The sequence below is a fragment of the Eucyclogobius newberryi genome, unplaced genomic scaffold (genome assembly GCF_026437365.1).
Source record: "Eucyclogobius newberryi isolate DKJ021-1_F unplaced genomic scaffold, fEucNew1.0.hap1 SCAF_14, whole genome shotgun sequence".
NCBI lineage: Eukaryota > Metazoa > Chordata > Actinopteri > Gobiiformes > Gobiidae > Eucyclogobius > Eucyclogobius newberryi.
Genome location: NW_027315768.1, coordinates 13,918,653 through 13,933,046, shown reverse-complemented (window position 1 = coordinate 13,933,046; position 14,394 = coordinate 13,918,653). Strand labels below are relative to the sequence as shown.

At 40.2% G+C, this 14,394-nt stretch overlaps 1 long non-coding RNA gene across 1 annotated transcript; it reads right to left on the bottom strand.

Annotated features, from left to right (window-relative positions):
- Positions 1 to 6,520: 6,520 nt before the first annotated feature.
- On the bottom strand, positions 6,521 to 13,742 carry LOC140359154 (uncharacterized). The gene is made up of 3 exons (XR_011926829.1): positions 13,565 to 13,742; positions 13,255 to 13,464; positions 6,521 to 6,646 (listed from the first exon to the last, which is right to left on the bottom strand). It is a non-coding gene; the product is annotated as an uncharacterized lncRNA (long non-coding RNA).
- Between the last annotated feature and the right edge of the window lie 652 nt (positions 13,743 to 14,394).

The following is a 14,394-nucleotide window of genomic DNA, read 5'->3' as shown; positions in this document are numbered from 1 at the left end:
TCTGCGTGGCCCACTGGAGCAGCGGAGTGCCTGTGTCGTCTGCCTGTCTCTCCGGTGGCAGAGACGCTGAGGGATGGGCCTATCGTCCGGGGGAAACGGCTTGTGTCGACCGCCCACGCCGCTCCTCCTCTGTGTGAAATTGGCTGAGAGGATGTAGACATATTCCACGCACTGATCCATAGCTGCGTATAAACAAGAGAGGATCTAGCTTGCACTCCTAGAAGGTCAGGAAGCTCCGGCGTGAAACCGTAAGTGACACTGGCGGCTCGGCGCTGGCTAACGGTCTGACCCCCCAAATACTGTGTATCTGTGTGTCTGTGTGTGAGTATTAGTGTAGCCCAGGACCATTCACAGAGGGGTGCACTGATATTTAGTGGCTGGGTGTGTCAACTTCATCAACAATTCAACTGATCCTATGTAGTAGGATTCACTTTGAGCAGGAGAGCGTTGAGGCAGAGAGCTCAGGAACTGAAGCGCCATCACCAAAAGAAAACACCTGTAATACTGACATTTCAACTTATTCTTTCCTACCCTAAAACATTTGTGCAGATAGGTTTCTAGAATATGTAGAAAATAAAGGGTCAAATGAAAAAATAGCTTTTGACATTACTTTCCTAAACATAAACAAGACAGGCTTTTAATCCTGTCAGGGACCGGCCTCCTGCTGGTGCCCAGAGTCAGGACTTAACAATGGGAATTGGGGCTTTAATTTTATGCAGCTAAAATCTGGAACAGTCGTCCTGAAGATGTGAGACAGGCCTCTACTCTGACAATATTCAAATCTACCCTTAAAACAGTTTTGTTTAGCTGTGATTATGACTTATCTTTTAAATTAAATGGTATGATTATTGATGTGTTTTACTTGTTTGCATTATGATTTGAATGTATTTTTTCCAGTTCAGTAAAGCACTTTGAATTACTTTCTGTTCTCTAATAAACTTACCTTGCCTCAATAAATGCAGTTTAACTTATTTTTTTTTAGGTTAAACTGTAAAATTTCTTGCTCCAAAATGTGAACTTTTCTCCAGACAACATACTTTTACTAATTGGCTATAGATATCTCGATTTAAATGAACCGACTGTATCACTGCTGATTAATAATGGCAGAATCTTGATCTCGAAAGAATGTGACTAATTGCACAGTATCCAGTATGAAATATACTGTATATAATATCATATTTATTAATAACATCACATATTCCATTACCCAACATTTTATGACAATAGTTAAAACTCTGCCTGTGCATTGAGGTTGGATATAGTGATAAAACTGATTATTTTGATATTTTATCCTAATCCAATGATATTCAGACTATTTATGTCAATCCAAAAGAACAGTATTAAAACATATTAGTTGGGGTTTAAATTATGAGAAAAATGTGAAATGTCTGTAAAATGAACACACAAAGGTCATAAAAATCCTTTTTTACTCATATTTGCAAGTTTACACAGTCACTGTTTTTAGTCTACTCTTTGTGTAGCATTTTCTAACTTATTTCTAACTCTAAGGTCCTAGCATTAATGCCACACAGATGACCTGATGCTGGGGTCTGAGCGTGGCTAAGAGAGTGCACACGTCTTAGGTTTCTTTAAAAACATTTAAAAAAGTACTTAGACATGACCATAACTACTTTTACATGTCGCTGATTTGACTTCTTTTCCATTACTTTTCTCCCTACACTACACTACACACTGTGCCTCGGAGCTGAGATCCCGATCCCCCATCAACAAACGGTTAAGACTGCGCGGTGAGATCTATGCGTGAAATCTGATTGCGGCTGCAGTAAAATGGACTAGGGGAGGCATGAATGTAATTAAAGTGGCTGACACTTTTATGCCGGGTAATGGGCGTCCAGGGCCCAGCTATTCCCTGACGAGCTCCCCTCACAGTATGGAGTACATTTTAATACGCCGCCGCACAATGACTTAAATGCAACTCTCAAGGCCTTCATGGAGATGTAATATTGATGTGTAAATAGGATAAATGCCAACATCCTGGGGTTTAAGGGACATAGTAAATAAACAGTGCCTAATACACAATGTAGAAAGCCATTCAAGCATATGGAAACGGCACTGAAGGAGATTGCACTCGATATAATGTAGATCTACAATGGAATTACCAATAATCCTTTCTTAAAAGAAGAAAAAAAGATTTTGATGCCGCTGCAAAACACAATTTGAGATGTTGAAATCAAATCCTCGAGGAAATGGGGGGCAAAATAAATGGTAGTGTTGCAAGTTGGCACTATTGTTGAGGAAAGATGAGACAAACAGTGAGCCCAGGCCCAATCAGTGATTTATTTGTTAACGTAGGTAAGAAGGAGCAGGTTTTTAGATCACACCGGGGCCGATAATGAACAAGTTAATAAGAGGAATGGTACTTTGAAATGTTCCTCAACCACCCAGCTCCCACAATTTAATCTGTAATAAATAATCCGGCATCATTGCTGGATGGCATCTCATAATGGCAAATGAAATATGCTGGTATGATAGGTACAATAAATCTGGATTTTCCTATGGTTCCCTCAGGCTAGGACAATATGCAACTATAGTGCTCTCTGTCAGGAAGAGCCGATCTCAGAGCCATCATAAAATCTAAATGGGCACTAATTAGGCAAGCCTTCCCTCTCACACTTACTATTTCTATTGACATTTTCGGCGCGCCGCCCCCCTCCCCGTGCCCCGCCATAAGTCACTGAGAGCAGAACTCCCAGGATTGCAGAGCACAGGGCTGTTAAATGGAAGTTCAACTTAGTAGTGATGAATAAATCTGCCCTCCCATGCAGCACTGTTTCTTTTGTCTTGGACCCAAGCATATTCACGTTCCAAGTGGCAATTTGCAATGTCACAACAGCACATGTGACATCATTAAATACATAGTAATTATCATCATTAGTGAAGTTGGAAATATTGAATTAGATTTGATGATGATGATTTACATAACTGCAACTGACACAATTGTGGTACAAATGATAGTTATAATTGTTTAATATTGTCTGTATTTCAGCAGTATGGGGGAGGTGTTCTGGTGACAGGTACAGATCATAAATATATACATATGCATTCCTGGCACTTGAAATTAATAAAAGTCTAATGCATGCTTGGCACAGACCTGCTTGTTGAACATATGCTGCGAGCATGGCTAAGCCATCTGGCTCAGAGTCAAGGATTCCCACCAACTGTAGTCTTATGCTACCTGACAGAGGAAAAGCTTTATTCCCCTGGCATCCAGGGCACAAATGGAGAAATATTATTGAAATGATTATCTGCATCAAGACTCAGATTTGGGCTGACATTTCGCTGGCTCTGTGTAATCCGAGGGGTTGTCGGAGAGAGGGTGGAGAGGGGGTTTGCCGGTAAGCCTTGGCGGATGATTAATGAAGCCAGGATACTGGGTGGACCCAGCCCACCTCCACTCAGACCCAGGGGCCGAGCGCCGCATATGAAATTGGCCTCTGCTGCTCATCTCCCTGGGAGAGAGCACTGATGATCCCCCCGACAACAGCACCAGGCTGCAGTCACCAAACACCAGCCCAAAGCCGTGCCAGATCCAGGCTTAGAGCTCCCCACGGCAGCAGCAGCAGCAGCAGCAGCAGCAGCAGCAGCAGCGGCAGCAGCAGAGCGTGTGCGGCAGAGGAGGAGGGCCTACACCTGTTCTTCACTGCTCCACTGATGCACTAGATTCTACATAGAAAAGTTTCAACACAACTCAGTCTGACAAGAAAGTTTCTGAACATCCACAACAGAAGAGTGGATGGGACTTCCTGAACTGTCAGCCCGTCACAAACCAATCTCATTTTGAGAGAACACAGCTGCTACATCTATCCTCACACACCTGCTCCTACCAAACCGAGCTGACTTCTCCGAGTGGATTTAGCCTGGTGCGAGAAGTAATTGAGAAAAGTAGAACATCTTTAGTCAGTGTGTGTCGATGATTAGTCATAGACAGTGTGGCTTTGTTAAACGTGTGCAGTAATTAATAACTGCAGTAGGACAGAACAATCGCGCGCACTGACGTGTGTTGTACAATACAGAGAGGGGATTTCTAAATAGTGTAAATTAGCTGTTTACCTATTATGATCCAGCTCCTGACACCACAGCCTCCTTTTTCCTTCAGAACAGGACCACAGAAAATGATTAATTGCAAGCTCACAGGTTTTACAGCTTGAAGAGTAAATCAACTTCCTAAGAAGTGCTAACTTGCTAAAATATAAACTAATTTTAGGCCCCAGATATTAAAATATAATCCATCTTCTTCCTCCACAGGGAAAGCTAATTAGAAAATGTGACTGGCATAAGAGAGGAGAGGTGGAGGAATGGTGGGATTAGGCTGCGAGCAGAAAATCACAGGCTCCTGAAATCTGGGGATTTCTATACACTTCATATCAAGAGTTCCCCATTGTGGTTTGGTGTCACAGTTCAACACAAAAGAGGAGGGACTGTTCCAGAAATTAGCATCAGCGATAACATGCTAACTGCTGTTCTTTTGACTGTGCATTTTAACCTCTCTACTACAATTAGTATTAAGTACAATGCTTTACGGTATTTAAGCGTTAAGCTAATGAGTAGTAGGTTGCAAATTTTGTATATATAATAAGCATGAGAATGTGGTAATCAAACATAATACACCACCATGCAAGAATAACATACTCGCTAAATCTTTATTACTAATATTACCAGTGCAGCTATGATTGCTTCTACTATGAAAAATACTGGGGTTAAAAATAGTCACTTCAAAGAGCAGCAACACTGGAATCGAAATAAGTTGGAACAGGCAACAAAAGCCTCGAAACGCAGAGCCTGAAATTAGCAAAAGAGAGTTCCTCTTAACTGCTACTCGACACAATATTTATGCAATCAAACAATTGTGTATCCTACTGGCGAGTTATTTGTGAGCTGCTGTGATGTATTTTAAGTGACAGGAAACAGATCTACTGCTTTAGAGCTTATTTTGGTGCTGGCGTCTAATTCAACAGCCAATAAACAGCGGTTGCCCGAGGGGAGCGGCTACCTGCCTGTAGTACTCACACTCACGCACATGTTCTGGATCTGGTGACCTTATTCAGAGGCGAAGCCACACGGCTACTTGAGCGCCTGTTCCAAGGAGGACAATAGAAAGAAAGATAGTCATGAAATACAATTAGACATGACCTAGAACTATGGATGTTTATGATATAAAAATAAAAGTGTTGAAATCTTACCTGTGTTTAAATGCATGATATAAATGCATTGAAGGAATGAGGGAATACTACAAATAATCTTTGTAATTTTAATTGAATAATATTTCTCATATTACGACATTAAGCTAAATGCAATCATGACAAGGATATTTTTTTAGTTTTGACATTTTGAGGTTGAAACTGCTGCGGCTGATTTTTAACGATTTCTTGTAATTTTGTGAAACTCATTATCAGTGAAAATTTAAATGCCTTTTTGACGTAGAATATTGAAATACCTTTTCATGGGTTTCAGAAAGACAAGAAATGAGGACCGTTGCCAAAGCAAATTTAAAACAAAATATTATATCTTTTGAATGGGAAAAAGTCAGTATAACAGTTTTGAATGCTACAGGTACATTATATGGGCCAAAACGGTAATAAAGAAACACTAAATTAAAACACACTTCACACTACAAGGACACACATTTTCAGCTTGTGTGTACCGCATCCAACATGACACGACAACACACCAGCAGCCCGTCTCCTCCAGCTCTCCTCTCGCCGCAGCCTGGATCCCTCCTGGTCCCTGAAGGCGCTCCCGGGGGACGAGTAATGCTCTATGTAGTGACAGCTAAGAGGCAATAAGCCAATATTAAAGAGCGGCAAAGTGGCCAAGGGAGAATCCTCTTCCAAAACAACGCCGCAAACAAGTGTCACTCAAGCCCTCCATCCAGGTAACGCCGCATGTCCCCTATTTCTTTAATTAATGATCAGACGCCATTTTCTTTGAGAGCTGCAAATGGGCCATGCATTCCCCCCCACACCTTTTCTTTTCTTCTTTTTGGACCCTAACCCTTTCCCTCTTACTCCCATTTCTTCGGGGCTCGTTTTAAGCATTTTACAGCTATAAGAGCCATACAATTGCCGCACGGCTGGGTGTCTATTTGTTGCGAACGAATGCGTTGAAATGCTTACCTACTGCCTGTAAGCACTCAGGAACAATCAAAAAAGGAAAAAAAGAAAGCAATTGCACTAAAGCCTCATTTCTTTGGGTATTCAGTGGACTTGATAAGGGAGGCGTTGGTTAAAATGTATTTAAAAGCCGCCGTTTTAAAGGACAAAATAGCTGCGTTAAAAATAATTATCTAAACAGCGCGGCGGTGTGAGGGAACGTTTTGTGAAAAGAGAAGATATGAAAAAAATAATTCCTATTGCACTAAGAACTAAAAGGATGCAAATTGGAAAGAAAGCAATCTCTAAACTTTGTAATCAACTTTTTTGTGGGTCCTTGTGGTTAAATGTAGCATTTTTCTTACTTGTGGAGTGCAGATGACAAATTTGTGGGTACTTTTGGAGATAGAGGAGCGCTGCAGGGGAAGGCAGTGGCCAGTCTCACAGCGAGAGGAGGTCCAGGCCAGACGAGGAAACTGATTACGGATTCAGAACTGCAACAGTGCCATCTTTTGGTCAGTCGGCAGACTCCACATCTGTAACAGAGGAGAAAAAGGAACAGGTTACAAAGGTATGTCCGAGAACTGGTCTATTACAGTGGAAAAATGTTATGGTTTGGGTTATATTGTTGCTTAGGGATGTTTGTGGTTGCTAATGTGACTTTGAATCAAATTTAGATGGGGCTCAGGTGTTGAAACTCTTGCACAGAGAAAGTGGAAATTGCATGTTTTACTGTTATGTGTTGGAAATAATGTTTTAGGAATTATGCAAGGTATTAACTGGCATGTATGCATATGAGATTTGGTGTGTGGATTTAATTGCTCACTATAACTTTATTCTATATTGTATCTCTGTAATTATATGCCTAAAAGCAAGAGCATATACTGTAAAGGTTAAAAAAAATGTTTTTAGGGCATGAACCTCTTGTAAAAAACAAAATACAAACAAAATCCATATAGGAGTTTTATTGAAGCAGTGAATAAGGGCATGAAGTGGTTATAGTTGACTTGAGAGAAGCGGCAGCATGTGAGTGGAAGCAGATGATTTACTGTGACACTCACTGAAATAGAAAAGGCATGCTCTGAAATAGAGGTGTGTCTAAACAGAACTGTCTGCTTACAAGTGAGCAGTTTAGAGAAATATTTTTAAATTGAAGTTACATGTAACTTGTCATGCCTCTCAAAAGCATGATTTGTTTCTATTTATTTATTTTAATTTTATTGTGTAAATGTAAAAATTACAATTTATGTCTCAGTAAAAAGCAGAATTGTGCAGAAACAACCGGACGTTAGGCCTGTCACAATAACACATTTTGAAGAATGATATATTGTTACAAAACGTATTACAATAAACGATAATATTTAAATTACTTTATTCCGCTTAACTCTTTTGAACCATATTGTAAAAAAAAACACAAAACACGAACTGCAACAAATAAATATCAGAATGAAACAATTAAGTACTGTAGTTGGTGAGTATCATAAATTTGTGGTAGAGTTGAATTATTCAACCCTCTACAGCTCAAATATTTTAACTACAAACATTAAAGTAAAAGTAGAGAAAGAAAACATACACACGATATATATTGAGCTCCAAAAAACTGTTGCTCCATCAAACATTTATTCAGCAGCATAAGTCCATATAGTCATTATTGTGACAGGGCTACCGGAAGTTTGCCATTTGATGTCATGAACAATGCATAGGCTTTGTGAGTTTAAATGTCTGCACAATTAGGTTGTGTGGTGGATTGTCAGAAGAGTATTATTCAGACTTCACAGCTATGGCATTTTTCTGTCAAACAATGGATACTATTTCAATGTATAAATATGAACTATACATTTGTGTTGACAGTCGTGAGTAAGCTAATTGCCGTTTGCTTTCGCTTCTACAATATAAAACATCGGCTTTCTCCTCCTTCTCCCGATCACATGCTGCTACTCTGTACATTGTATATCTGAACAACACTAAACAGTCTGGAGTGGGTACACTTGTCCTCGGTCTGAATAAATATTTGTGCAGTGGCGTCCCGGGCCGCTCATCCTCTGTTCCCACGCTTGTGTATGGGACATCAGGGATAAGGCTCGGGATGGGCTGTGACAGAGACTGACAACGCTGTGCTACGGACCCCCCTAACTGACATGTCACTGCGGCTGATGACTTTATTGTGCTGCCTGTCACTGCACTTAATCTGGGTGTCAGTCAAAGCCACACTGGCCCTGGCTCCAGACGGCCGCTGCGACGAAGGCCCACCCTTTTAATGACATTACATCTGGAGTAATGCCATTCAGCCCCGCACTGATATTATCTTCTATTTGCATCATTCAGTGACACAGGCAGGAGCTGAGCCGACAGAGAGATGGTCATTTCCCCATCCATTTCCACCGGCGAGACACATGTCAAGATGAAAGCGGCCCATTATTTACTGTAGCCCTGGTTTTATCGCACACCGACATGATGTCTCACTTTACCCTGAGCTGTCAGCGTCAGAATTGGACCATTTTGGTGTTGGGGAGATAGCAGTAAACAGGCATTTGATGTTTTATATTGGAATGATGGTTTGATGGGGTTGGTACTCCAGACTGGATTTGGAATGGAAGGGTTGTGGAGCTAATCCACTTTTGAAAGATGTCAAAATGGGGATTTGAAGGAATCAAAACAGAGATTTAAAAGAATCTCCATGTTATAGTAAATAATGCATTATTGAATGCAACCAGGAGTGTCTCAGGCTTGAAATGACAGGTGTAGTGAAAGATATAAGTAGGCATAAAAGTATTCAACAATTTGAATTAAATGGAGGTGGAAATGTATTTATGTTATGCTGTACAATAGAGTAATTCATAAAAACAAAAATAGGAAATTATATAAATGAATTTGATGGGTAAAACAAAATTTTAACAATTTTAACATTCTGATAACAGCAATAGACACTTTAAAATGCTACGCCATGAGAATGTTTAAAATTCCAGAAATTAGGCAAATGGACGCAAAAATGAAAAACCACAATGCATTTTCGATCATTAACTGACATCAGATATAAATGCTAATGGTAAAATGTAAAAGTAAAAAACTAAGGAACCATTTTGAGAAATGTCGGTAAGTTTGCTTTTCTATTACAAAGAATGGTGAAAAAAAGAATGTTCTAGTTACTAAGAGGCTCCCAAAAAGTATAATTTGTGGTGAAGTATTTAATAATATAAGTATACACAAAATAAAAGATTTTCTTATTATTGTCTACATATTACATAAACAAATAATGTAAAATGCAATTGTAAATGTCTTTAAAACAGGCTCCGATATCACTCACATGTATCGTTTGCAAATACAACTTTGATTTTTCATATTTTGAGATATTCTGAGGTAGATCACAGTTCCTCCATGGAAATCACACTATGTTCCACTTCAATTCAATGTTTCTGATTACAAACTTTTAAAGGCTCTAGTTCAATCTGTGAAAGTAATACAACACATGTTTAAATTACTTTTACTTTACTTTGTTTAATATATAGTTGAAATCCACTTTATGCAACAATACCGTCACAGTACAGCTCTTATTATGTACTTCTATTATCTTTCCCTCTGTCTTACATACATTTGAAACACTCAAATATCAGTCATTACTCATTGAAGAGCCAAAAACATTCGTGACCATCTCATTTTCAAACTCCTCGACTCCTAAACACTGTCCATTCCATTTAGCCATTACAACAGCCTGTACTCTTCCTCTGCACCTCCTCTCCTCCGTAAGTGTCCGCTCAGGTACCATAATGACAGTATAATGAACACGTCTCCTCTCATTCCCTCCATCTCCTCCTGTCGCAGCCTAAATGAGGAAGTCACTCCATAGACATCAGAGGCGCCCGAATCTCTCCTCTGGTCCCGGCTCCTGTTTTACTGACAGTGCTTTCTCTCTCCCATCACAGCCGCGCCGCCTAATTAAATGTATTTAGCATCATAAATATTCCACGGGGACAGGTTGACATAGTGAATTAATGTCTCGCCTCAATACCACAGCCTCTCTATTGGCTGTCGTGGAGGGAAAGTTAGGCCGGTGCCAGGTAAATGCTACTGCCTGGTATAAATCAGGGCTGCTTTTGTTTTCTAATGAGGAATATAGGGCTATGATTAGAATTATGCAGTGTAAAGTTGTTGTAAAGTGAATATCATAAGATGGTTAACAATTTGTGACTAAAGGGAAAGGAAAGTAATATGGTTGTTGTGACTGCATTTGAGATTAAGATGTAGAAATGAGAAGACCAGTCATAATCTATTTATTTAAAACTGGCTAAATGAAAGTACTTGATTTACTTATTTTGTCAGATTGACAGCAGCACAACTTTTACAACCAGTTGAAATGTTACTAGCCTGACTGGATGAATCAACTCCCATTTACTGTAAAGGATTTCTGTTTTTTATAGTGGCCAAGCAAATCTTTTGGATCCTTTATTTTGCAGTATTTGCATGACATTTTCAATAATGATAGGCTTAAGAGTTTTGGGCTCTATCTTGAGAAATTGAACTTCTGCTCTGACTTCCTGTACTTCAGCCGGGTAGCATTTTTTACATATATAATCCACTCCAAAAAAAAACACACAGACACAAAGAGCAAAAAGGAAAAATAAATGTCCCTTTTCATATCTGTCTCATTGGTCCCAATACCACATTCACTGCAAAAGTTAAGTCCAATGTTATTTCAGCCCAGTCCTTGACAGTTGGCTCCGTCCATGTCCTATTATTACTACTATTGCCCCCTTTGTTGCAGCCAAAAGTACATTCCACAGGTATCCATCTACCGTTTCTATTGTTGGAGTTTTACATCCGACCTAGGTGGTTGTAAAGTCAAATGGAAAAGCTGTTTACTGTATTTAAATTAACAGTATTAATGAGGATTAGTCTTCTTAGTTCATTACAATCATAATGTTAGTGCACCCATAGGTAAAATGATCCGTCATTGCAAAAGGGCCGACTTATAAGGAGCAGTTCTCAAGGTCTGAAGGTCTCACACAATACGATACCAGGATCTATCAAATCATCAATTTCTATCAATTTTGATATATATTAGTTTGTCAAACAGAAAACAAGCCTATACAGGGTTATTGAGGTGTAACAATACTTCAAAATGTAACACCACCGGCAGTGAGGAATTATTTTAACCTTTTCTTATCAACATAAATGTACAAAATATCAGCTTCTAGTAGAAATCGAATCAAATGCATTGGAAATAAACTCAAAATCCTTCCAAACCAACCTAGTTTATGCTCTCCTCACCCATGTCCTCCACTTCTCCCCACAGGAGCCACATTTTGTTCGACTTTTGGCAGGACTTTACACAGTTCCAAAGTGTTGAGGAGTGAAGCGTTTCAGTACATTTGTTCCACTTCTCGCTCGAGCACTGTGGAAGAGTCACCAGAACAAATAGGCCCAGCTGCTGGAGGCTGCTAAAGGGGACTTCCGAGGATAGCATTACACGTTATTATGTTCATTTTAAATCTCGATATTTTTCCTAATTTCCCCACATTTTCTTTGGCCGGCTAAAATGTGCCTCTCTTTTCCTCCTCCTCAACACGTGTAATTGCAATTTGCGAGAGCTAAACTAATTTTATGACACCGCAGCACCTGTATTCATCTCCATATTAATAGAAAACAGGAAATATAAATCCCAATTTTGCAGGAGCCGGTGTCAGTGCGGATGTTCCTTCAGGGAGAAGTCTGTCTGCTCTGCATTAAAATATTGGTATGCTCCCCCACTTTGGCTCCAGATTGTCCCCTTCTGAGCCCAAATCAGATATGATAATTATGAATGGCACCAAATCTCCATCAAAAGCTCTGACACATGTAATATCCATATATGCCAATGCACATTTAAGTTTGGGGGCCGCCTAAGAGTTATAGCGATTTAGGCGCCGCTCTGGAATTTGGGCCCCTGTGAGTCTCATTTAGCTCGGGATGGGTGAGTGATGGGCTCATTTGGATTAAGTGCAATGGCCTGAATATCGTGGAGAAAAGTAAGGAAAGTTTTACTAGTGCCAAAACACAAATTAAATAACTAGTTTTACCAACACTCTGGCGCAACAATACATAAAGAATATATCTAATAGAAAGTACCACTTTATAATAACTACACCTTAACTTGCCTTAACAAAGCATGAGCAAATACTTAATTCATAATGAAAAGGCTTAGTAACTATTTAACTAAGGTTAGGGTTAAGGTTAAGGTTAGGAATTAGGGTTAGATTAATAGTTAAGTGGAATTAATCATAATAAACTATTTGTTCACTATGAATTAAGTCTTAGTTCATGCTTTACAAAGGCAGGAATAAGTGCAGTTATCATAAAGTGTTGCTGGGATTTTTATCAAATTCTAGTTTGGTGCAGTATTTCCCCACCATAGTCTCATACATGAGACGATGGTGGCCCCATAGTATAGAATTATCACGCCATTGTCTAAAAATAACCAGGGGTATATGTTGGGATAATAAATACAACTGCACTGTTTGGCAGAAAGTGACATTTAAACTCCACAAACTGCATTTATTTAAATGATTCAAATAAAAATGATTTGTGCCACATAGTCATGGGAAACACTGCTTGTCCACATGTACTGTATGTCGATAAAAAACAAGGTGAATACCCCATGTAAAGCAGAACCAATCCACAAATAGAAAAAAAAGAGAATTGTCATAAAACTTTTACAAATTACAACTAAATAAAGTACAAGGAGTTTAAAGTATGTAGTCATCAAACTACAGTGTTGCTTTATTACCCATATGGGTTGTTTTTTTATTTATTTGTAAGGTAAGCTAAAGTAAACAAGAAAATAATATGGAATTTAAACCATTAATAACACTGGGCATAACTGTTCTTGAATATAAAGGGCTCAGAGCACATAGTATTAATTACTGCATAATTGCAGCATTGCCCTGTGCATGTGTCTGTGTGTATGTCATTCCAGCACAGACAGCAGAGTCAGGAGCCAGTGTCAGGTCAGACCTTACAAAGCCTGAGCTGGTGTAGGTGGTCTTCAGCACCTCATTAGGAACAGTGGTCTAATGAACTTAAGACAATGCTAATTAATAAAAGAACAAAGGCTTAACATTTGTGAAAGTGTGGAGTCGTGAGCTGGCTTGTCTGACAGTGTTAAACCCACCGTAATCCGTTTGCTTGCGATGCGTTGCTCAGCGGCACGACCGCGACGGCTCGGGCAGGTCAGCGGGAGCAGCTCCATAGCTCAGCTGATATGGTCACCTGTGACAGTCCTTTATGGGCTGATAAAGTGAAGGGAAGTATCTCCAGAACAGAGGCTGACTGGACTGAGGGCATCCCCGGGGAGTAGGTGTCAGGGTTGTCTATCACAGGGCTGAAAGGAGAAAAGGGACGCGTTACTGGGCTCCATTGTACGCCGCTTGTCATTGACTGATCGGGTCCATTTAGCTGGCTTTCACACTGAATGAAACCACCTGAATAGATGAAAGCGAGACAGCCCCTCCGACAAACAAGGAGCCCGGAATATTCATGGAGGATCTGTGCGGAAAAGATTAATGTATTAGAAATTAAAATGGGGCCCGGACGTATGATCTTGCTCTAACACTTGGCCAGACCTGTGTCACCCGCCGCTAGCACCTCAAGTCGGCACATGCCTCTGCCAAGGTGGAGAGGACTCATTAAGCACCTGCCATTGTGTGAGCGGAATAATCAAACCTCACCCCCCTCCCGCCATTCTTTCCCACCGCACTGACAATGAATAATTCCGGAGCCATTTGCAATGTTAACGCCACATATCTGGGCCATCCATGCCTTTATGATAAGAGCTCCAATATGCATTTCAACAGTGCGAACAGAGGCAGCGTCCGGCGCGTTTCAAAGGACACCTGTCAGTCATCTGAAAGAGCTGTCAGTCTCTGTCACGGTGCGCTGCCAGCCAAATGGCTCCACAGATAATCTTTACTCTCTCCCAGGCTCTGCACACCTCTCGCTTTCACATCACAGAGGTGGCATCTGCAATAGACTGACAAGTGATTTACACTGAAAAATGGATTGTGTGTAAACTGGAAAAGGAGGCTTGATTCTTTTAGGCAGCAGTTTCTCTCGGTTGGTGTATGACAGTATCAAATATGATATCATAAATGTAATCTGGGCCACGCTGAATGTCATTATGTGTGATATCCCGAGCTGCAGGCGGCTGCTCAGGGCCAACTATGAGAGCTTTGTCGGTGTAAACAGGATCTCAACAGGATGAAAGCGAGAAACGATGATAGTGGACAAATTGTATTTGACCTCAGTCCTGTCA